Source organism: Scylla paramamosain, chromosome 21 (genome assembly GCF_035594125.1).
Source record: "Scylla paramamosain isolate STU-SP2022 chromosome 21, ASM3559412v1, whole genome shotgun sequence".
In the NCBI taxonomy this organism is placed as follows: Eukaryota; Metazoa; Arthropoda; class Malacostraca; order Decapoda; family Portunidae; genus Scylla; species Scylla paramamosain.
In genome coordinates, this window is record NC_087171.1 from 11,750,767 (window position 1) to 11,774,382 (window position 23,616).

The 23,616-nt window shown below is 43.1% G+C and overlaps 1 protein-coding gene and 1 long non-coding RNA gene across 3 annotated transcripts in view; one reads left to right on the forward strand and one right to left on the reverse strand.

The window, feature by feature from the left end:
- The window catches only part of LOC135111022 (uncharacterized), a 111,301-nt gene that overhangs the window by 35,911 nt on the left and 51,774 nt on the right, over positions 1 to 23,616 (reverse strand). The window lies entirely within an intron of this gene.
- Positions 1 to 23,616, forward strand: part of LOC135111023 (uncharacterized) — a 68,500-nt gene that overhangs the window by 10,995 nt on the left and 33,889 nt on the right. For both annotated transcript variants that reach the window (XR_010273528.1, XR_010273527.1), the window contains exon 3: positions 16,445 to 16,536. This is a non-coding gene — a long non-coding RNA (uncharacterized LOC135111023). The remainder of the gene's footprint in view (positions 1 to 16,444; positions 16,537 to 23,616) is intronic.

Here is a 23,616-nt window from a genome sequence, read left to right on the forward strand (position 1 = left end):
GAAGGAAAGAAACCAAGGATAAAGGGTATCGAATAGTGAAGGATACTAGGGTGTAGGCTATAACAGATGTAGGATATTGGGTGTAGAATAGTATAAGTAGACAAGGGTGATAGATAGATTTTTGCTAAGTTTCATACGGGGACTGCCACGTGTAGACCTGATGGCTTGTTGCAACTTCCCTTATGTTCTTGGAGAGTGGTAGAATGTAGGATATAGAACACAAAAGAACAGTAAGGAAAATTATTATTACTCCCTAGCAAAAAAGAAAAAGAAATGCAATTAACGATTAAAAAAGATGAAAAAGCAACGGAAATACACAAAACATACTAATAAACTCATGCATGTAATCATATCCAGACAGTATTTGTTTAACCACAGGCGCGGGGAAAGAACGAAACACACACACACACACACACACACACACACACACACACACACACACACACACACACACACACACACACACACACACACACACACACATTTGATAGTGTGTGGAAGTCTTGGCGGGGCTGTGGGATGACTGGATATCGGTTGATCTGGTAACGAGGGCCCTGGGGAGCTGCTGCGAGTGGCGCTGAGGCTGTGTGGGCCGCGGCACGGTGTGGGTGGGAAGGTCGAGGGAAAGGAAGAGGCCGATAGCGCAGGTTTGTGGGGGAAAATACAGCTTATTTTATTTTAATTCGATAGTGGGAGAGGCGGCACGCGAGACGGTAGGAAGTCACGCGAGGCTGATTATTGAGTACCGGCCGTGCATGGAAGATGGGGGAGGAGGAGGAGGAGGAGGAGGAGGGAGGTGTAAGACGCGGCGTTTAGTTGGAATCGGCTGGGCGCGGATGGGTGGTGGAAGGGGTGGGATGAAAAAGTAGGGCGAGGCACCCATGAGACCCACCTCCCCTCCCTCCCTCAGTCCCTCCCACAGTCCCTCCCGCCAGGCACACACCCGTCCCTCTCGCTACATAAGAACCTTGGCCAGTATTCTGAAACGCTTTGTTCTTTCCTGAGGACTATTTTTCTAAGGCTACAGGGATAATGGGTGGGCCTCACAAAGCCGTCCTCTGGGCTGTCCCGAGGCAGGGGGGCTTTCCGTTCATGGATAATACAAATGACAATGTAATTTCTCCAGAATGCTCGTAAATCTCACTGAGCTCCTTCACTTTTTTTTCTTTCTCAGAAAATGGACAAAGACTGGGCACAGAAAAGATCAAGAAAAGACTTAGAGGAGAAGCTCTCTTTATGTTCTCCATAGAAAAGGAGAAAAAAATTCCTAAAACTAGCGTCGATTTGTTCCTTGAGATGAATCGCTCCCTACCTCCTGAATGACACTAAGGCACGGACAGGGAAGGATCCGGGAAGATTTCCTGTTCCCGAATTTCTTGGTAAAAAGTATTAAAAGATTTAGTAAAGGACAAAATTGTTTGCTAATTCATACATAAAGGAACTAAACAAAACAAACGTATGATGAAGAAACAATGCCAGCACAGCGTGATCACATGTAAGAAGTAAGCTGGATAATACCCAAGTAAAAAATAAAAGTGGAAGCTTGTAATAGGCGGGATCACAGTTAGTATTGTACGTCTGTAAGAGGAAGAGATATTTTTCTCGTGATGTTTTGCATCCTCTTCACGTGGGTTGAGCCCCACAGCAGATAGAAATATGTACCAAAATATATTATTAAGGGAATTAGCATCCACTGGGGAGGTTCCTGCACCATGTTGGTTACTTTCAAAGTTACTGAGTGATTTTTGTTTGCATAGTGACTTTGGTTTGCTTCACTTCCTGTCATTCCCTTCGATCCATTACAGCTGCCCTATAAGCAGCCTTAGAAACGGGTGAAACCTGGTTATGTTTCACCATTCTAGTCTGGTGCAGGGGCGCATTGAGGAAAAAAGAAAGAAACGACTGTTGGGTTTAATATTAAGATTTGTAAAATGGCCCAGGTCGTGGGTAATTGCGTTGTGTACAGAGCACTCCGTTCAGAAGGTTCAGAGACTCCAAGCAATAAAGGAAAAGGTCTCGGTATAAGGTCAGCATCCAGATGAGAGTAAAATTTTGTGGTAAATTTTAGGTTGTGTATCGGTACAACACTTGTTTCCACGACACTGATCCCTCATCCCGACACAGTGCTGCCGCGACACCCGACACAAGGATGACAATTGTTTAGATTCTTGGAATTTTCAGGCACCTTGTGTTCACCAACTCACAAAGAGGAATATACTTCCAGGTAAACTGTAGACCATTTCTCCAGGACAGCTGAACAGAGGCCAACAAATAGTGAGGCACTGACCACTGCGTCGCTGGAGTGTTTGGCGGTTCGAGGTTCAGGTTCGAGAAAGACATATAACATCTGACCACCTCTTGGAAGACAATTTAAACATAGAAGATACAGTGAAATGTTGCGCTCGTGGGCGTGACCATGTAGCTGTGAAATTGACTTTTCGCTTGAAGATCAAAATGCGTTTTCTGTTTTTTTAAGAACTCTTAAAAGGATCAGACTTTTGGTGTTCTGTTCCATCCATTCAGAAAGTGTTATTCTTTCTGGACGCTGCAGGTGCGTCGACGATCCCCACTAGCACGCCATTCACTGCTTGAGACACTTCCCGGGCTGCGGGTCTCAGCCGCCCTCGTGCCTTGTGACGCGGCTTTACAGTGGCGGCTTGGCCTATTCCAGCGAGTGCTTTGCGAGTTTGGCTCAGCGGCGAGTCTTCCGGGAACAGACTAAAACTTTCCTCCTCGCTTCGGGGATCGCGACCCTCACATCTGATGCAGCGCCGTGAGTCGCATCGCGTCGCATCCCTCGTGCAGTAAAGGTCCCTCCCTTGCCGCTTGTGATTCAGTGCACCGCGGACTTACTGTTCCTGGAAGGGATGTGGCTAAGAGATGAGAGCTGCACTTCAGCCCGCCGTAAAAGTCCAGCAGGTAAAGACGAGGCACCTCAGGATAAGAAACATGCAGTACCTGTTCCCTTCCCCCCCCCCAGCCACCACCACCACCACCACCACCACCACCACCACCACCACCACCACCACCACCACCGCCACCACCACCACCGAACACTCCACATTTCTCGTCTCGGTAAGCATGCATCCATCCACTCCCATAAACATTCCAATATCCGCACTCACATGGACGCTCGGGTTTCCTCTTACCTGTTTGCTTTTAAGATAAACATCGATAATATATATTTCCCGTCCTGTGAAAAATCCTCGTTACCACCACCATTTTGGATTAATTAGACTTGAAGAATTCTCTTGAGATGCCCCTCCTTTATCAGCCTGGTTGACAGACACCTGTTAAGTCACAGAGAACTGTTTCGTTCCCGGCACGCCAAACCAGGCCACGTCACCCCTTCCTCTTCGTTACATGTTCAGGGCAGCTTCTCAAACAACTGGGTAAAAAATTAATATAAAAGAGGAAGACAACTGAAAATAACTTTATAACTCATGCACAGTGCGGCCTTTTCTACGAACTGTGTAAAAATCAATTATTTAAGAAGGGGAAGAATATTAATATAAATTAATCTATAACAAAGACACGCTTTATTCTCCTTAATTAAGAACTCTGAAAAAAAAGTAAAAAAAAGAACGGATGAAAAGATTTTCGTTTAATTTTTTTGAACGGCAAGTAATTCTGTTATGTGAACTGAGAGGCTGAAAGCGAGGACCATCCATCTTTGTGTGTGTGTGTGTGTGTGTGTGTGTGTGTGTGTGTGTGTGTGTGTGTGTGTGTGTGTGTGTGTGCCGTCCCTTTCCTTCCCTGCCCTTCTTTCTGTCCCTGAGGTCACATCCTTTCTACTTCCTGGGCGCTGCTTCCCAGTAGTAGTTGACCTTCGGAGCCTCGCATGTGTTCGGGTTTATATTATTAACCAAAAATAGAATCATACCATTTGTTTCCCCTAAAGACGGGATGTTATAACCTTCGGCGAGAGAGAGAGAGAGAGAGAGAGAGAGAGAGAGAGAGAGAGAGAGAGAGAGAGAGAGAGAGAGAGAGAGAGAGAGAGAGAGAGAGAGAGAGAGAGAGAGAGTGTGCTGTGAAGGCTGAATTATTGCACACCACCCTTTGCCTCCCTCCATTAATTTCCGCACCTTTGTATGAGTATTAAAAACAGGTGAATAATACGTGTGATCTATGACGGGCTTGTGTTCTCCCACCAACACCTGTACTTTCCACTTTCCTTAATTATTCCCCGTCCTCGCTCCAGCCAAGGTGTGTTTTATGCTTTGTGCTCTGGAGTTTTATTATCTAATGTACTTGTTGATGTTCTACTGATGTTTATATTACTGTTTGCTGCGGTGGAAATGATGGTGGTGGTGCAATATTGGTGAGTTTAATGTGTGTTGTGGTGTCTTGTTACTTGAACTGGTGTTTTTTTGTTTTTTTTTCGTTGTGGTTGTTGTTGTTGTTGGTGGTGGTGGTTGTGGTGGTGTTTTTTGTTGTTTTCGTTGTCTTTCTCGTTGCTGTTTTTGTTGTTGTTCTCGTTGCTGTTTTCGTTATTCATTCATTCGTTCGTTCATTACCTCTCTCTCTCTCTCTCTCTCTCTCTCTCTCTCTCTCTCTCTCTCTCTCTCTCTCTCTCTCTCTCTCTCTCTCTCTCTCTCTCTCTCTCTCTCTCTCTCTCTCTCTCTCTCTCCTCTCCTCTTTCAGCCAGGTAGCTCGAGCACTCCTCACACGTTCCACCTCACTGACAAACGAGACGAAGGGAATTCATTGACCGCCCTCACTTCACTTCACCTTACTTTACTGAACCTTGCCTTGCCTCACCTTAGCCTACTCCACCTGAGCTTATCTTACCCTACATAAGCTTATCTATTCTTACTCTGCTTTACATTACATTTACTTATCTTATCTTGCGTCACTTAACCTAACATCCTTTTATTATCTTAGCTTTATATTATATTAAATCACCTAATTTAACCTTACCTAATTTAACCTTACCTATTCTCAACTTAACCTTCCCTAACCTTACATTACCTTACCTTACTCAACCTTACCTCATCCTTCCCTTCCCATCCCTCTCCTCCAATCCACAACCCTACCATACCCTACCCATCTCTCCCCTACCCTGCCCATCTAAACCCTACCTTACCTTACCTTACCTTACCTGATCTGACCTCAACTCACTCTCCACTCTCCTTTCCTCCTCCTCCCTTCCCTCGCAGTTGGAAATGACAAGAAAAACAAGTGCTTAATACAATATACACACACGAGTACCAAAAAAAAAAAAAAAGAAAAATCCATGAAGTGTAGCACTGTGTTGTAAATTATGCAACGTAAATTATTCGGCTAATTGCGCGCAGGTGTACGTAAGAGAGAGAGAGAGAGAGAGAGAGAGAGAGAGAGAGAGAGAGAGAGAGAGAGAGAGAGAGAGAGATTCTGTAGCTATGCATACATTCTCTCTCTCTCTCTCTCTCTCTCTCTCTCTCTCTCTCTCTCTCTCTCTCTCTCTCTCTCTCTCTCTCTCTCTCTCTCTCTCTCTCTCTCTCTCTCTCTCTCTCTCTCTCGTTGTGGCACGCAAGCGGGTACTTTGTGTAAATACGAGCCTTCCCTGTTCTCGTGAGGGGTCAGGGAGTGAGGGTGAGGCTGTCAAGAAGTTTACCTAGACGTGTTTATCAATATGAGGAAGTGTACGTGGATTTATCGCTTGGAAAGTAATCTCTAACTTATCCTTTCCTAACTGAGCCTTTTCTAACTCAGACTTTCAAAATACTATAGGATGTTTACTGTAATCTCTAACTTATCCTTTCCTAACTGAGCCTTTTCTAACTCAGACTTTCAAAATACTATAGGATGTTTACTGTTTTTTTTTTGTTTTTTTTTTATGCTAACTATACCTGAAGATTACGAAATGTATGAGTGATTGAGCGTGTAAATAATAAAGGTTGGATAGGTAATAAATAAGAATGAAAATGTGGGTGACATCTGGTGGCCGCAAATGGGAAACTAAACTCAAACTTTTATTTTTTCCCGTAAAGAATTGGGGATGAAAATGTTCTATACTTTCTCAATTAAATCTTCGGTGCTTTGCGGGAGTGTGTATATATATTTATTTTCCTCCAAGGGGATTTATGGCTTGTATTCTTTTTCTCAACTTTTAGTCTTTATTGTGACTCTTTTTCTTAGACTTCCGTTTTCTTTTGCTCTCCCCTTTCTTCTTCCTCTTTTATTCCTCGAAGCTTCATCCTTTTTCCCCGTTTCTCCTGTTTGAAGTTTGTTTTGCGTTTTATATTTACCTTTTTACTTTTCTTTTTATGTTTTTACTCGTGTGTGTGTGTGTGTGTTGACGCAGACTCTTTGTATATCGGCCTTTGTTTGCTTATGTATTTCCTTTAAAGACACCGCTTCGGATTTTATTTTTCTCTAACTCACTTTCTTTCTTTCCCCAACTCTCTTTACGTAGCTTGCTGTGCTTCACTGTCTTTCGCAAACTCTCTATTTTTGACTTACCATCTTTCACTGACTGTATTTATCCGACTCCCTTTCTGTAACTCACTATGCTATCTCACTGTCTTACCATCTCCACTAATTTACTTTCCTACACTAACTCATCATTGACTTGGCATCTTTCAGTTACCATCTTTATATTTCGCTGACTTTTCATTTACTCTACAACACATACGAAGCAAAAAAGAGAAGGAAGCAAACAGTAAATTCCAGTAAGAAATATAACACGAACAATACCGCTTAAATAATAATAAAAAAATAAATAAATAAAAAAAGGAAGAATAAAAAGGACAGTTTAATACTATAAGTGAAATACATGTAACAAAAAAATAAAAAATAAAAAGTTAAATAGACTAAACTCAATTCTACAAGGGGCCGAGCTGCGTATAACTTCCTGCTTCCCCTTTTTAAGAGAGTGTGTATGTTTCAGCAGGCAGGTTTGTAAGAGGGAGAAAGAAAGGCAAGTTTGTCCCCTGTTGTTGACTCTCAAAACTCGTATTCTTCACCTATAAACTGTATTTTTTTTCCTGTCACAAAATATTTTCCTGAGAACGTTTTCCTTTTTAATATATATATTTTTAGGATATTCTCTCTCTCTCTCTCTCTCTCTCTCTCTCTCTCTCTCTCTCTCTCTCTCTCTCTCTCTCTCTCTCTCTCTCTCTCTCTCCTTTCCATTTTCTCCATTCATGTCTTCCTCCTGCCGCCTCAGTTCATCGCGATCGCTGGTATCGGGGCCTGTCTTTGTCTTCTGACGGGCGGGAGGCAGGCAGGAAGGGAGCGAGGGAGGGAGGAGAGGGTGTGGAGGAAAATATGAACAGGGAACGAAGGAGGGGAGGCATTGGAAAAGGACACGTGGATGACTGCAAGGAAGGGTTTTACAGGGAAAGGGAGAGGGAGAGTTAGAAGAAGAGAGAGAGAGAGAGAGAGAGAGAGAGAGAGAGAGAGAGAGAGAGAGAGAGAGTAGTAGGATGAGGAGAAAGACCCAGTGGCAAAAAATAAAACCGAAAAAAGATAGAAATAGTAATAAAGAAGGGCCAGTTTAGTTCAATAGGAGCCTAAAGAAAACTAATTATCGTGACTAATACCCGTTAAAAATAGATGAGGGTAAGCACTGAAATGTTTGAGAATAGAGCACAATCTTTCTCTCTCTCCGCCTGTGTCTGCATCCCTCGTGACTCCCAAGCCCGTCTTCTTGGGCGCTTTGCTCTCTCGCCACTACCAATTCCAAAGGCCATATAGATGATTAGCCAGGTCCTCAAGAGTGTTCCTTCTGATAATCTTGTTAATCTATCACTAGAACCATAAAAACCTCCTTGAAAACCCGACTCGCTTCACTTAGAGCCTTTTGAAAGTGATAAAGGTGCGGCTAGAGGCGTTTCAGAATGTCTTAAGTCAGGCGGGAAGAGCAGCAGGAGATTCCCTTCGTCAGGAGAATGTATGCCAACACTCTCGCCGCCACTACCACCGCCAGCACTGTCAGCGCTTCCATTACCACCATCGCAGCGTGATCTGCCTGATTGCCCTCGTCTGATTATCCTATCTGAGAGGAGGTAAAGGGGGAAGAGGAGGGGGAAGAGGGGGAGGAGGAAGAAGAAGAGGAGGAGGAGGAGGAGGAGGAGGAGGAGGAGGAGGAGGAGGAGGAGGAGGAGGAATGACAGGAACAGGGAGATAAGGAAAGACAAGACCAGGTTCGAGAGAGAGAGAGAGAGAGAGAGAGAGAGAGAGAGAGAGAGAGAGAGAGAGAGAGAGAGAGAGAGAGAGAGAGAGAGAGAGAGAGAGAGAGAGAATGTTACTTCGAAATCTTGCATGATAAAGCACAAGGTAGTGACGCAACAGGAAGTGACGTGCTGTGTGTGTGACGGAGGGGCAGCGATGGAAGACGGTGGTGGACTGCTGTAAACTTGTCAATGCGGCCACGTGGAGTTAAAGAGGCATGTGGTAGTGGTGGTGGTGGTGGTGGTGGTTGCCAGTCTCTGAAAACTTTGCTCTTGTTGTTTTATTTATGTGCGAGTCACGAGCCATCTGTCCTTTGTGTAGTTTACGTCTCTCTCTCTCTCTCTCTCTCTCTCTCTCTCTCTCTCTCTCTCTCTCTCTCTCTCTCTCTCTCTCTCTCTCTCTCTCTCTCTCTCTCTCTCTCTCTCTCTCTCTCTCTAGTCACATGCAAATCCTATCCAGTTTTTTATTTTTCCCTTTATTCCTTTCATCCGTCTTTTCCTTTCCTCTTTCTCCTCTGTATGTACCGACACCTGTTTTTATTTGTTGGCTTATTTATTTATTTCATTCCCTCGCTCTGCCTCTCCGATCCCAATTACGTTCTTTATTTCCTTCTCTCTCCCTCTCCTTTCTACTCTTCGTTCTGCATTTTCTTTCATTGTGCCTAAAAAACTTGGGCCTGCATGGTAATTGGAAGGGGAGACTAAAGGTAACTGAACAAGTGGTACAGGTGGGTTGGAGAGAGAGTGAGAGAGGGAGAGGGAAGTGTGTTTGAGGGAGTAAATGTGTGTTGGAGGGCAGGGAGAATGGAGGAGTGTGGGTGGGAAGGAGTGTGTGTGTGTGTGTTGGGGAAAAGGGATAAGGATGTGTGTCTGTGGGAAGGGGGGAGGGAAAAGAGGGGGTATAATCATAAGTTTCCTCCCAGATAGTAAATTTCCTCCACGAATGTTCCAAGATTTTTCCTTTCTCTTTCTCCCTCCAGGAAAAAGAAAAAAAAAAAGGAACTGGGCTTGCGATGAATTAAGTTTTGTTTTGTTTGGCTTGACTTGGTTTGGTGTGGTTCGGTTTAGCATGGGTTGCTTAGGTTAGATTAGATTAGATTAGATTAGATTAGATCAGGTTAGGTCAAGGGGAGTTAAAGTCAACCTAACCTAATCTTACACATCTCTACCTAAAGAAACTTAACCTAACAAAACGTAATAATTTCTCAGAACAGGAATGATTTCAGGAGGCGTTCTTTTAAGGCCTGAAATGTTCATAGAGGTGACATTTACATGCAGGGAACTAACGTCTTAATCTACAACACAGGGTTAGCATCGCGATTCAATCTTTGTAGTGGTGACCAATGAGATGAGCCTCGTACACAACGGGTCCAGCGAGGCGTAGAGAGAAGCACGGAGATTAGCGGCCCAAGACTACAATTCTTTCACCTGCATCGCTCCTCATCACCTGTAATCTCTCCCTGGCTGATTTTCGAAGCCTTCCTGATTAACTCCCTTGCCTTACTACAGAAAATGCGTTCTCTCTCTCTCTCTCTCTCTCTCTCTCTCTCTCTCTCTCTCTCTCTCTCTCTCTCTCTCTCTCTCTCTCTCTCTCTCTCTCTCTCTCTCTCGCACCTAATCTCATAATCCCGCTCTAAATCTCACAAACTCCGTATGTCTTCTTTTTTCCGTCTTATTTCCCCACACAACTTTTCCTTTCTTTTCCTCCTCCTCCTTCCCCTTTTCCTCACTCCCTCCATTCATTCCTCCTTACCCCTCCCAGCTGTCTTTCCCTGCATTTATTCCTTTTCCATCCTCTCTTACACTTTCATTTCTCCCTTCTTCTCTTTACATCACGGATATATATATTTCTCCTGCATCTTCCTCCTCCATCTTCCTCCTCCTAGCCATATACCTGAATTCCTCTTTCTTTTCACTATATCTCCCCACTCCTACTCCTCCTTCCTCTTCCTGCTTTCCTTTCCTCTCGAGCGCCTCACATCCATCCAGCACCTCCACCCACACACTCACACACCCACGCACGTGTTTGGTATATGTATACTTCCACATCCGGTGCTTAGGATGCCGATGTGGTCTCGCACAGCACTGGGGCAGGCGGTGTTTCTCACGGCGTAGCGGCTCAGAGCACTTCCCTTCCCGACGCTGGCTGGTGATTCAGTTTCTTTGGGGCAACAGTGAGACGCGGCGGTGGGTTAGTGGGGGATGTGGTAACGAGGGCGTAGTAGTGTCAAGTCATGAGAGAGAGAGAGAGAGAGAGAGAGAGAGAGAGAGAGAGAGAGAGAGAGAGAGAGAGAGAGAGAGAGAGAGAGAGAGAGAGAGAGAGAGAGAGAGAATTTCCAAGAGTCTGAATGGTAACTGAAAAAAAAAGAAACAAGAAAGAGAATTCACAGTATCAGAAAAAAAAAATAAACTACAGGTGAAATAAATGTGTACTTAAATATATAGAATGACACATTTATTGGCTATTAGAGAGAGAGAGAGAGAGAGAGAGAGAGAGAGAGAGAGAGAGAGAGAGAGAGAGAGAGAGAGAGAGAGAGAGAGAGAAGCACGCACACATACACACACAAACAGAAATAGACAGCGAACGGAAGCAAGAGTCCAAAAGAGGGAGGAGGGAGGAAGGAAGGAGGGAGGAGAGAGAGGAGGGAGGGACAACAATGAGACAAAAGAAAGAAGAGGAGCAGGACGACGAAGACAAAGGTTATTCTTTCCTCGTGCCGCTAAATTGTGAAGCACCGCAGTCAGCTAAGGGAAGGTCAGATACTGATTATATTGGCCAGGGAAAGCGGAGAAAGATTTGTTCTGCCCCTCATTGAAAAGGGACAGATTTTTTTTCCATTATAATTCCTGAAATTTTGCTAGCGTCAGAGAGAGAGAGAGAGAGAGAGAGAGAGAGAGAGAGAGAGAGAGAGAGAGAGAGAGAGAATGATGGAGAAAGTTTGGAAATAATGAATATGTTACCGACTAAGCGCCACAGACACACACACACACACACACACACACACACACACACACACACACACACACACACACACACACACACACACACACACACACACACACACACACACACACACACACACACACACACACACACACAAGATGTAATAGAAAAGGGAGGGAGAGGGAAAAAAAAAAACTTTCCTTCTGTTTATCATAAAAATGCAGCTGTCTCATCAACTTCACATGTTAAACCTTTAGTCTTCTGAATCACTAAGTGGGTGCTCACTGCGAAAGAAAATGGACGAGGAAATAAGGCTTAACAGGGGTCTGATAAGGTAATAAGCAGGCATCTGTTCCGAGGCGGGGATGTGTTGTGTGGAAAATGGTGGGATATTTTACTGTCACCATGAGAGAGAGAGAGAGAGAGAGAGAGAGAGAGAGAGAGAGAGAGAGAGAGAGAGAGAGAGAGAGAGAGAATACGTAAGTGAACTAGCGGATTCTAATTTTCATGCTTCAAAAAAACTCCCTGAGGATTCTAAACTTCGCCCATATTTTTTCGTAATCTAATTCTACCAAACGTTCTTAATCAGGAGCGGTAGTCAGCAGGTTGTCACTATTACTTCCCCCTATAAATTTGTTCCTTGCCTCTTGTCGGGGTCTTGTTTCACGTCAGAGTAAGAAAAAAAGAGGATGTGAAGAGAGAAAGCAACCACTTGGCCGCCGTAGCATTACCAATCTAGCCCTGATCGCAGCACCTCATTCCTGTTTTCCTACCACAGTATTAAGGCTCTGCTCTCTCAATCACCAAGACTGTTTTCAAAGGCCACAGAGGTGATTGGCCTGGTTGTCAAAAGTGTTTTTCCTGGTAATGGAGAAATCTTGGTCAGCCCATTCTCTGTGATATGTAGTAATTCAAAGCACTAAAAGTAATGCACGTAGTCTTTATAAGGATTTACAAGAATGAAGAGTGTAAAAAGAGTAGATTTTATGATTTCTAGCCAGTACAATGTTTGCAGGTGGCTGTAGAACAGGAAATTAAGTCTTAGAGTGGTTAGTGGTTAAGGAAAAATGTGTCAGATAGCAGTGAAAGGTTAATATGTCACTAGATGCACAAAAAACATCCTTAAAAAAATTTGTCGCCTTAACCAGAGACTTTTGAAAGCAGAAAAGGTGCGGCGCAGAAGTGTTAGAAGTGTTTCAGAGTACCAGCATAAGAGGCAGACCATGCACTCACATCTTACCCTAACCTCACACAGCGCACTTCATCCAAGGCAGCTGCTCTGAATCCCTAAGACCGCCACACCTGCGCCACACCACATAACACTACCACCCAGCCAGCCAGCCAGCCAGCCAGCCAGACCCTCGCCACCCATACATAATCCGTCGTATTCTGTCCTCGTGGGCGCCTGCCAATGGGAGGGAATTTAGGGGAAAAGTTGTCCTCTCCCTCAGGGTTATCTAATGAAGTTTTAGAAATATGCGTGATTAACTGCGGACTGAGAATGACCCGTGGTATAGAGTTTGGGACCGACGGCGCGGTGTCTTGTCTCTTCTGTGACAGTGACCATTTTTCCATATCGTCAGTGCCACTTCATAACCTCCCTCGCTCACATTGTTATTTCTACACTGATACTCCCTTCCATTTTAAAAACCATCCCAGCCTTTCCCATGTTATTCCTGGCGCACCATATCACTCTCCCCCTCACCGCGCCGTGTCATCTTTTCCATGTTATTTAAACACCATAGATATTGTTACTACTGCACCATGTTATACTATTTTTCTCATAGTTCCTGTCAAATTGTACAGCTCTCCTACTCAGTCACACCAAACCTCCCTCCACCACCTCCATACCGCCCTCCCACATTACAGAACCACACCATACCACCCTCATACTGTTAGTTTATTGACACAACCAAAGTGACATACCAACAAAATACTTAATAGAAAATAATGCCTAACATAAACTGGATAATACAAAATGCGTAATAAAATACATAATATAAACTAACAAAATACAAAAAAAATACAATAAATACAAAAATACTATCCTCTGTCCTAACAAAATTACATAATTTCTAACAGATGGTGATTAATATACGAGTAAATGCTCTAACTAAAAATATGAAGGACTTGGTCACCTCCAGCCACCCTCAGTCTCACGCAGTCACACCATACCACTCTGTCACAGTCACACCATACCACTCTGTCACAGTCACACCTCTAACTTACCGCTTCCAGTCACATTCTTTTTAACCTGCCTGCCCCACGGACCCGACCAAAGTCCTCTCTTCCCCTTCACTTCCCACATTCACTCCTATCTCCTCAGACGACCGAAGGTAGTAAGACGTAGAAGCTCTGGCGATGAATTTTAAATGAGTTCATAATGCATAAGCTTAACTTAGCGCCGCGTGAGACGACCGACCGGGATGATAAAAGTAAAAAGTGATGGTGAAGGTGGCAGAGGCGATGGAATGGGAATGGTGGCAAAAATTCTGGGAGAGGAAGGTTCTGTCAGGGTAGGGATGGGGTGGGATGGAAGGGCCGTGGTGCTGTGCTGCTGCTGTTGCAAGGAACTCCTGATATTTTTATGAGGTGGCAGGGAGACCTAAAGGTGATGCAGGTGTCTGGTTGCTCGCGTTGTGCTGTGCTGTTTTACCGATGGTCAGGACAAAGCAGGGAGGCTCTGAGGTGGAGGTGGTACATTGTCAAGATCAGATATCGATGATAGGAGCGGGAGGAATAACTTGGGTAAAACTGAGACCTTGTTTAAGCGTTGTTTTTAGTTTCTGGTTGAATTTCCACCTTCCGTTGTGCTGCTCCCTGTGTTCACTCGCTATCTGCACCACGGGTTTTCAGAAGTGATCTGCGGGACACTAAGGGCACGCGCCAACCTGCAGCGTGGCGGGTAAAAGTTTCCCTGGAGATCCAATGAGTAAATAGAAAATGGTGAAATATAAATATACACAGGCATTGATGGAGGATAAATACTGGTATAATAGGATTTTGATATTTTGGAAAAATAGCGCACAAACTGTCAACGTGTGGTCGTGTGGAAATGTGAAGTGAAATACAACGCAGCTTTTACCTGTTTACATGAATTTGTCAGAGTGGTCTGCCGCGTGGCGGGAAATATTGGTTTTGGCACTCGACAAATTGTATTTGAGGACCCCTGCAGGGTGTGGGAGCATGCGGCCGCTGCTCGGCCCGGGCACCAAATTGATTCCTCCGGGTGCAATCTTCGGCATGGAGGCGTCACGGTGGCTAGTGTTGGGGCGCGGCGGGGAGGCCAGCGGCGTGGCAGGTGTGGCGGCTCAGGGTGGGGTCATCGGTTCACGTTAGCGATAACTCTCACTACGCTGAAGATTTAGCAACTTATTTTTATAATTTTATGGATTAGCGTGATTGGGTAAGGCAGGCGTGTCTGTGTGGTGTGATGTGAGCCACACTGGAGGCTGGCGGTGCGGGGAGACCAACACCAAAAAAGAAAGGAAGAAAAAAAAGTGGCCTGAAGCTTATGTTGACCGTATGGCTTTGAGATAATATAAACAGACCAATATATTGATGTATTGGTTTGTGTTGTGTCTTGTGACGACAAGGTCTGCATTTTGATTGTTTTTATCGGACCTAGAGGAAATTATTTAAGTTTTAAAGGATGTTTTTATGATTTTAATGATTGATTAGCAAAGATAAGTTATCACTTGAAAAAAATAAAAACAAGTACTCGATCAATTAACCTGTACTTTGAAAATAATCTTAATGAGAACAAAACGTTTAAAAATACTGGCGCAAATACAGAGAAAGACGTAGTGTCCTAAAAAAAATAAATATAATAAAAAAAAAATGAAAATGTTATGAAGATACAAATATCAAAGCAACATGAATAATTTCCAAACACTTTAGAATAAAAATTTATTGTGGGATCTAAAATCTGTGTTCCAAACCTTTATACAAGCCACTTTTACTTAACACCCTTAAATCCTCGTTCAAAGTTAACATCTGATTCATTGTTGTTCCTTCTTTTTTTTTTATTCATACGATACCAGTTGTTTTTATACCTTTATCTCAGCCTCGAAAATATCTGAAAAATCTCCAATACTGAATCAGACGAGGCGTGTTCCTGCAGTGTTGCCAGTATTGGAAAAGTTAACGTTTCATTATTTTTGTTTTTTTCACTTTTTTTTTTCATAATGAGTTTTACATGATAGTTATTTTGTGCATCTGTATATAAATTTTAGTTTCCCTCCTCAGAAAACAATGATTTGTGATGGTGATTTTGCGAACCTCTACTTGAATTTTAGTTTCCTTCCTTTGAGAACAGTTTAGACACTCATTACCTGCCTGACACTGTACAGTCACAGGCAATAGTCAGGTAATATCTCACTTACTTACACTGTGTTTACCATTTTCCCTTCAGTCTGTAGCCCTCTCATCAGCTGAAAGCCTCCGTACAAGACCCGCCAGCTGATGAGAGTCTTAGCAGAGTAGGAGACTTAGGCCCATCTTCTGAAACGCTTTGCTCTCTTACCACAACTATTTTCAAAGGCCACAGAGACGATTCGCTGGGTTCTTGAAAATTTTTCCTATTAATATTGTAGAAATCTTGTTAATGTGTCATTAGAACCATAAAAGCCGCCTTAAAAACCCGCGTCATCTCAGCTAGAGCCTTTTGAAAATAGTGGAGGTGCGGCACAGAAGTGTTTCAGAATGCGGCCCTTAAGATCCAAGAAAATCATGAAGGGTAATGGAAGATAATGCAAAAAAAAAAAAAAAAACATGCTTCACTTGTGAGCATGACGGTATCGCTTGCCCGTCCGTAATGTTAGTTAGTGTTCCAGGCGAGACATTTTTTTTTGCGCTGCTAGGGTTTGCGTTTGTGTGTTGGTGTTTTGCTGGTCCTGTCAGGGTTAGGGCGGGTGTACTAAGGAAGTCACGTTAATACAGATACATCCTTTTTGTTTAATTTGTAAAAGCGAGGCACGTCTTTTTTCATATATACATTTTTTTTTTATATGTGTGTTCTTAGCCTTCCTCATGCCTAAAAAAAAAAATAATTTGATCTCATATATGCTTACGTATGTGTATATATATCTGAATATTTACTCTATTGATAAATATTTGTATCTGTCTGTCTGTCTAGTCTGTTCGTATCACTCACTATGTCTGTCTGTCTGTATGTGTGTATATCTACGTATATTCAATGCACGTATCAACTGTGTATGGCATATGAACCGTATTTCTGTATCTACTAACGTAATGTACTTGTTTATTCATGCATATAATTGAGTAGGAAGGAATACAGTGTTGAGGTAATTACACAATGAACACGACTCATTATCCCTTGCAGGAGGCAGTCGTGTGTTCAGGGGGAGCGTGCGGCACAGTTAGGCAAAACCCGCCTTGCTGTGCGTGGAAATATAACAACGATGGAACAGTAAGGTAAAAAACACTTTGTACTCCAGTGTTTATATGTATAATTGAATTTCTCTCTCTCTCTCTCTCTCTCTCTCTCTCTCTCTCTCTCTCTCTCTCTCTCTCTCTCTCTCTCTCTCTCTCATAAAATTCCATAAATTACTCGTTATTTCCAGGAAGCTTCCTCACCTGTGACCTACGTATTTTTTTTTTATTGAATAACCAAAATCCTCAACACTTTTACACTTGCCTCATTCAGTATACATACCTCCACCCTGAAGTGAGGCTGTGCCAGGTGCATGGTGAGAGTGGCTGGCGGGGCTCTCAGGGTTTGAAAGATGAAGGACAACGAAGGATTGGATGTCTTTCAGTTATTTCCTTTCTTTATTCTTAGTTAGTCTTTCATATGCCTCCCACCACTTCCCCCACCCGCCCACATGTACACAAGCAAGGCAACACATCGTAACACAAAACATTTTCTTTCCCCGGTTTTCTCAGTGTACCAGAGGGTGGCGCCATCTATGGGTCTTATTCAGCTACTCCTGCCCATTGCATTTCTTTCCCATCCTTTCAATCTTTTCAATTAGTCTAAATTCCATCTGTCTTTCTCACTCTTTCTCGATATTGTTCTTTCAAAATATGTACCGTGGACTCTCCTAATAGGTTTCGACAACACTCACATATTTTCTCTTTCCCTTCTCTTACTCCCATTATTTTCCACTTAACTGCAAGTCCATGTGTCCATTCCACTCTTTGTCATTCTCTCGTCCTCCCTTCAGCGCAGGTAACCCAGATATTTTCAGTAGGTTACAGCAGTCAAACATTTCCTCTGTCCTTTGAGCGCTGATACTACGCTCCCACACCCACACGGAACGCCCTGTCTCCCCACACAGTCAGTCTCGCAGTGGCCGTGGAGATCCAGCTTTGTTTTGATCTAATTTCCCGGCGCCTCCCTGCCCCAGATTCCAGATTCCCTCTAGGGGGATTAAAGCGAGAAAGATAATATTGGCATGACGAACTGAGCCAAATAACTAACGGGCTCGGCAGCATAACAACTTAATTGGAAAACGGATTGGGCGCTTTCATGGATTTTTGTAGCGCCTTTGATACCGTATTGGGTAATGAAATAAAGGCAGGCTGGCACTGTGTGTGTGTGTGTGTGTGTGGGTGTGTGTGTGTGTGTGTGTGTGTGTGTGTGTGTGTGTAATACTGCGATGTTAGGTATTGCAGCAACAGTGAATACGGCGACGACTCCTGCTTTGACAACTGCGGTGATAGCAACAACAGAGGAAGAAGAAGACAACGGAGGAGGAGGAGGAGGAGGAGGACGACGACGACGACGACGACAGGTCTGGCATTAAAAAAATCCACCTAAAAACCCAAAACCCGCCCCCACAAATAATAAAAAAGCCTAAATGTTTTTATTTTTAGATTTTCATGTGAAAATTTAGTTTTATATTGATAAATAAGGTCTATTATGAACGTACATTTTCGTCCGCTTCACCCCTTTGTCTCCGTCCGCTTCGCCCCTTCGTCTCCTTCGCTTCTCCCCTTCGTCCCCTTCGTCCGCTTCGACCCTTTGTCCCTTTCGTCCGCTTCGCCTCTTCGTCCGCTTCGCCCCTTCGTCCGCTTCGCCCTTTTGCTCCTCTCGTCCGCTCGCCCTTTAGCTCCTCTCGTCTGCTCCGCCCCTTCGTCTTCTTTTTGTCCCTTCATTCCCTTCATCCGCTCTGCCTCTTCGTCTTCTACGCTCTTTCGTTCCCTTCATCTGCTTCGCCCCTTCATCCCCTTCGCCCTCTTCGTCCGCGTCACACCTTCGTCCCCTTCGTCCCTTAACGTAACCAAAGTAATCTGACCTAACCAAACTGAACTAATCTAATCAAACCAAGCTAAACCTAACCTAATCTTCCTAAACTTTAAAAATTGTTGTCAGCATTATAAGTAATTTGCGGTCGATATATTTGAGGTTCATATTACTCAGCTCTATCTTATAAGAGTAAGAAAAGCCATGTTGAGACTGGAAAGTGTAAAGTAATTTTGGGACTTGCCACAGTGGACGCTGGCTAGTAAACAAACCATATCTCTCGGGCTACAAACTCAGTCTCCCAAATGCATCCGAACGCGCCATTCCGAACGCCGAAGTCTTTTGATTAGGAAGATGTATACAATTATTTTATTTTTTTTCGCATAGCATTACTTTGGTACATTTTAATAACTTTCATTTACGCAGGAGATATCATTAGGGTTTGCTGTTCTGGAGGGGTAGTTCACACCAACATTTCCAGCGACTTCTTGGAGTTTGGTCGACCTAACTCGAAGCGTGGAGCTGGAACAGTGTTTAAAAATCCAAAAGCGGCTACATTACTACTATAAAATACAAACACCACTTTTGAAAAAATCGGGCCAGAGTATCCTCGCCTGCCAGCATCGCACCACATGGACCACGCATCGACGAGTGGCATGTTTCGTGTTTGAACTGGGATTTTGGGCTGTGGTTAGGCTGTGTTTGAGAATTGCTGTGGTTATGTTAGTACAACGCGGCCAAATGACAGGATGGTGCTGTGTCGATATTAGCACAACACAGCACAGCATACCTTTAATCAATCTATCAAGGTAAACTAATTAAATCTCCTCCTCAGCTTACCTGCTAATTATTCCACCCGTTCTTCATATTTCATCCACCATCTCAATGTTCACGTGTGGATGGCTGGGGTGGAGGCGCCAAGCTTGTGGAGGACCGTAAATTCTGTCTCTCAGCTGGCAACGTTTACACTTGTCGCCATCTTGTATGTTTACGACTGGCGTGTTGGTTCTCTTTCAGTCAAGGGTGTTTGTTTTTTAATTGTTATTCTTATTTATAATGTTTTTGTGGTTATTTATTTTGTGTTTATTTGTATTTGTCTGTGTTATTCTTTTGGTTCAAGGTTTACTGTTATTATTATTTTATTATTATTATTATTATTATTATTATTATTATTATTATTATTATTATTATTATTATTATTATTATTATTATTATTATTATCATCATCATTATTATTATTTCTGGACTATGATATTTACCTAATAAAATCCCTTGAGTTCACATGTGGCTTCAGCTAAAAATAAGAGTAGGAAGACTGCTTCATCTAGTAGGGAGTCGTCTGTACATATACATAACAAATGTAAAAGTAGTTAAGCCTGACCCGTTCATTTCCTGCACAGCACAAGTTAACGCAGGCTTTGTCCAGCCGGGCCAGCTTGTATCAACATGACCTAAACGAGTGTCTGTCCTTCAGTTTGCACTTGAAACCTTTTTTTTTCACTCTAGATTATTTTTGTAATTGCTTATTTAAACTAATTTACCTATAAAGAGGAGGAATAAAAGTAAAACCTCCAAAAAAACAACCCGCGAAAAATAATGAAACCCCAAAAAACCCAGTGTTTTTAAACCCGGGTTTTTTCCGGTCCTGAACAATAACAACAGCAACAACAATTGATAACAGCAAGAATCATAGTAATAATAATAACAAGATCAGTGACACTATCAACAGTTTCACCATCATCAAGAAGAAGAAGAAGAAGAAGAAGAACAACAACAACAACAACAACAACAACAACAATACTAGCACCAGCTGCAACAGCAAAGCAAGCAACACTCACAAAAAAAAAAATTTCACAATAAAACAAAGAAAATTAAAGTTGACGGCACAAAAGTCTAAATTAGCAGGTGGCATGCTTCGTTAAATCTTGCGCTAAAAAAAAAAAAAGACACTCTTCCCTTTGCCATGAATAATAGGGCGCCTTTTATTTTATTCTTATTTTCCCTTGCCGGAGAGGCGAGGATACGGAAAATTAACGCGTATGTGGAAAGGAAACTTTAAATTCGTCTGTTGTGCCGAGGAAGATGTGCTGGATGGAAGGGACAGATGTGCTGGATAGAAGGGTTGAAGGATATATGAGGTAAGATGTGTGGTGGTAAGACTGAAAGGACTGGAATATGTGTGATGGAGAGGGATAGAAGAGGTGTAGTGTTAGAAATGGAAATTGTGTGTTGTAGGTATGCTTGAAAGACTGGAAGATTATACTGAAAAGGCTGGAAAATACTGGAAAGACTGAAAGATGTGTTTTGGAAAGGCTGGAAGATGTTCTCTGGAAGGGCTGAAAGATGCTGGAAAGCTGAAGGATACGTACTGGAAGGCATGTGCTGGAAAGGGAGGCCTGAATAGCAAAGACAAAATTTACACATTGCCTCCTTTAAACCTATTCCTCCTTTTGTTTTCATTTCATTCCTTCCCTGCCACGAACTTAAGCAATATTGTGCTGACGTGTTTCGTGCTCGGAATGAAAGGGGAGGCAGAGCAGAGGGGTTGGAGGGAATATAGAAGGAACAGCTGATAAATAACTTCTATAGTGTTCCATGCACTAGGAGAGGTATGATCTCTGCCACCCTTGCTGTCTTTCATCTATGCTATTTTAAGACACGTGAATATTAGAAGGGTTTGGCTGTTCGTGTGTTAGGGGGAGGAGACTGGATGGGCATTGGTGAAACATATGGGGCTAGTCAGCAGAAGGGGAAAGGCAAGCTGGTAGAGCTGATGACGCTGCTGAAGTTGATAGTGTGAGAGAAATATGATTGTTGAAGAGAGAGGAATGAGGAAAAGAAGACGAAATAAGAGGGGGAGGAGGTGGAGGAGGAGGAGAAAAAAGAAGCAGAAGAGGAGAAAATAAAAAAGAAAAAAAGAGAAAGAAATAATAATGATAAGGAAAAAAATGAGGAAGAGAAGAAGAAGAAGAAGAGTAGGAAGAAAAAAAAAAGGAGGAAAAAGAAAAGAAAAAAAAGAAAAGAGAAAGAAGACGACGACGAAAGAGAAAAAGAAGATTGTTGGCTTTAATAAATAACTACTAAATCGAATGCCTGAACTTGCAACGAGAACATAAACACGGAGTCGTAGCAAAGATGAAAGACGCATAGAAGAAAGCCTCTCTATACACCACGCCCCTAGACTATACGCCACGCCCCTAGACAAGCAGCAGAGGTAGTGTCCAGGCGGCGCAAAGCATCACATTAGTTACCCAGCTCAGGTGAATTTTTCTCTCGTGGTAAGCAATGATGTACTCGTATTATTGTGCAACACTTGGGGGAAGAACCATCTGTTAGCAGGATCGTTGTGAGGAAATGGAACCTTCACCACTTGGATCTCTCTCTCTCTCTCTCTCTCTGGTGCAGGTGTGGGTGCTCATACATACCTTACTGTGTTAGAAATAGTAACGTTTTCATATTTTTTTCTCTTATTTCTTAGATATCGCTTAAATGTACGGGGGAAAAAAACTCTTAATACTTACCGCTACTGTTATCAGCTCTGTCACCACCACCACCACCATAGATCCTAAAGACTTCACAACTCAATTACAGAACTTCTTTGCATAATATTTTCCATTGGAGGGAGCTGAGTCGTATCTTCTGAGGCAGGCGGGGATGGATGTGCCGCAAGAGAGAGAGAGAGAGAGAGAGAGAGAGAGAGAGAGAGAGAGAGAGAGAGAGAGAGAGAGAGAGAGAGAATGTTAGGTATGTACGAATAAAGTGTTTAAATGTTTCACAGCTATAACAACAACTGTCACTACCACCATAGTTTACATTACTACTACTACTACTACTACTACCACTACTACTACTACTACCACTACCACTACTACTACTACTACCGCCACCACTTATTCTATAAAGTTAATGACATTACTACCACATCATCATCGTGACACGTGATTAGGAAGTGGTCCAGCAATATAAGGTCATAAACCCCAACTCTGATTGTTTTAATGGCTATTTAATCTACCAATATATCTTGTATTGCTGCTGCTGCTAGAGACTGCCATAACTGTTGCTCTTAGTGATCGAGTTTATACATGCATTTACTTGTATATCTATTTTTATATATTAAGTCCTTTAATTTCTGGACTTTTTTTTTTTTTTCATAACTACATACTGCGTTTTAGAGAGTTCTGTTGCCTGGGAAGATTAAATTAACTCTTTTCCTCTTTTGTCTTTTTTTTTTTTCTGTATCTCTGCAAACCATTTTCTCCAGTGCTCTTAATGTGAAGAAAGAGTGTGTTAGGCACTGCTGTGTTTTTACTCTTAAGTACTGTACGGATAAAAATATAACCGTGCCTAACAGATGGTCATGGCATTGAAAGGGTTAAGCTTAGATGGTCAGTCCCTGCTCGTGGTGCTGCAAATTGATTCTTTTTGAGCGACGTCCTTCCAGTAACTCAGCCACCTTCCAGAAATCCTCACTGCAGTCAAGGACTAAGACACAGATGCTTGAAACATACGGTGTTCCTCGACCACTCAGTTACAACTTGCAGTGGGACTCCACCTCGCCCACCAGCACCATCTGTTTATCATTTATTTATCATTCTATTTGTCTTGACCTCTGCTAATGTGGGTCGCCATGTCAGGTCTCGTTGCTTCCTCCCTTTCCTGCCTCCCGCCGGCCCACCTGTCCGCGGCCGCGCGGCGTAATTAAGGCCGGCGTGAATAGGTAACGTGTCGGTGATTCAAAAACACACTCAACCGCGTGGTGCGAAAAATAGCCACTCACTGTCACGGGATTCGAACGGGGGAAGGCTGGCTGTCTATTTGCCTGTCTTTCTGTCTGTTTGTTTGTCTGTCTGCCTAGCTGGGTGCCTGAAGATTGTGTGTGTGTGTGTATGTGTGTGTGTGTGTGAACTTGTCTTTCTCTCTGTCTATTAACTTGTTTATGCGTGTTATTGTAGAGACATTACTTGATTGAAGGATGAATAGATAAAACTGATAAACTGGTAGATAGACAGATGGATAAATAGATAAACAGCTACATGTTCGGACAAAAACATGGTGGGCAATTTCACCTGTCAGAGAGAGAGAGAGAGAGAGAGAGAGAGAGAGAGAGAGAGAGAGAGAGAGAGAGAGAGAGAGAGAGCGCTTGAGTGTTGAAATCCAAACGTTGACTTATGAACTCTTCCTGACTCTAAATAACACATCAGGTAAAGAAGAACCACGATCAAGCCGCTCTGCAACCCACCTCAGCCCTCACCCACCGACCCACCAAGCCTTCCACCCACCTAGTCAGCCAGCCAACCACCGCACTG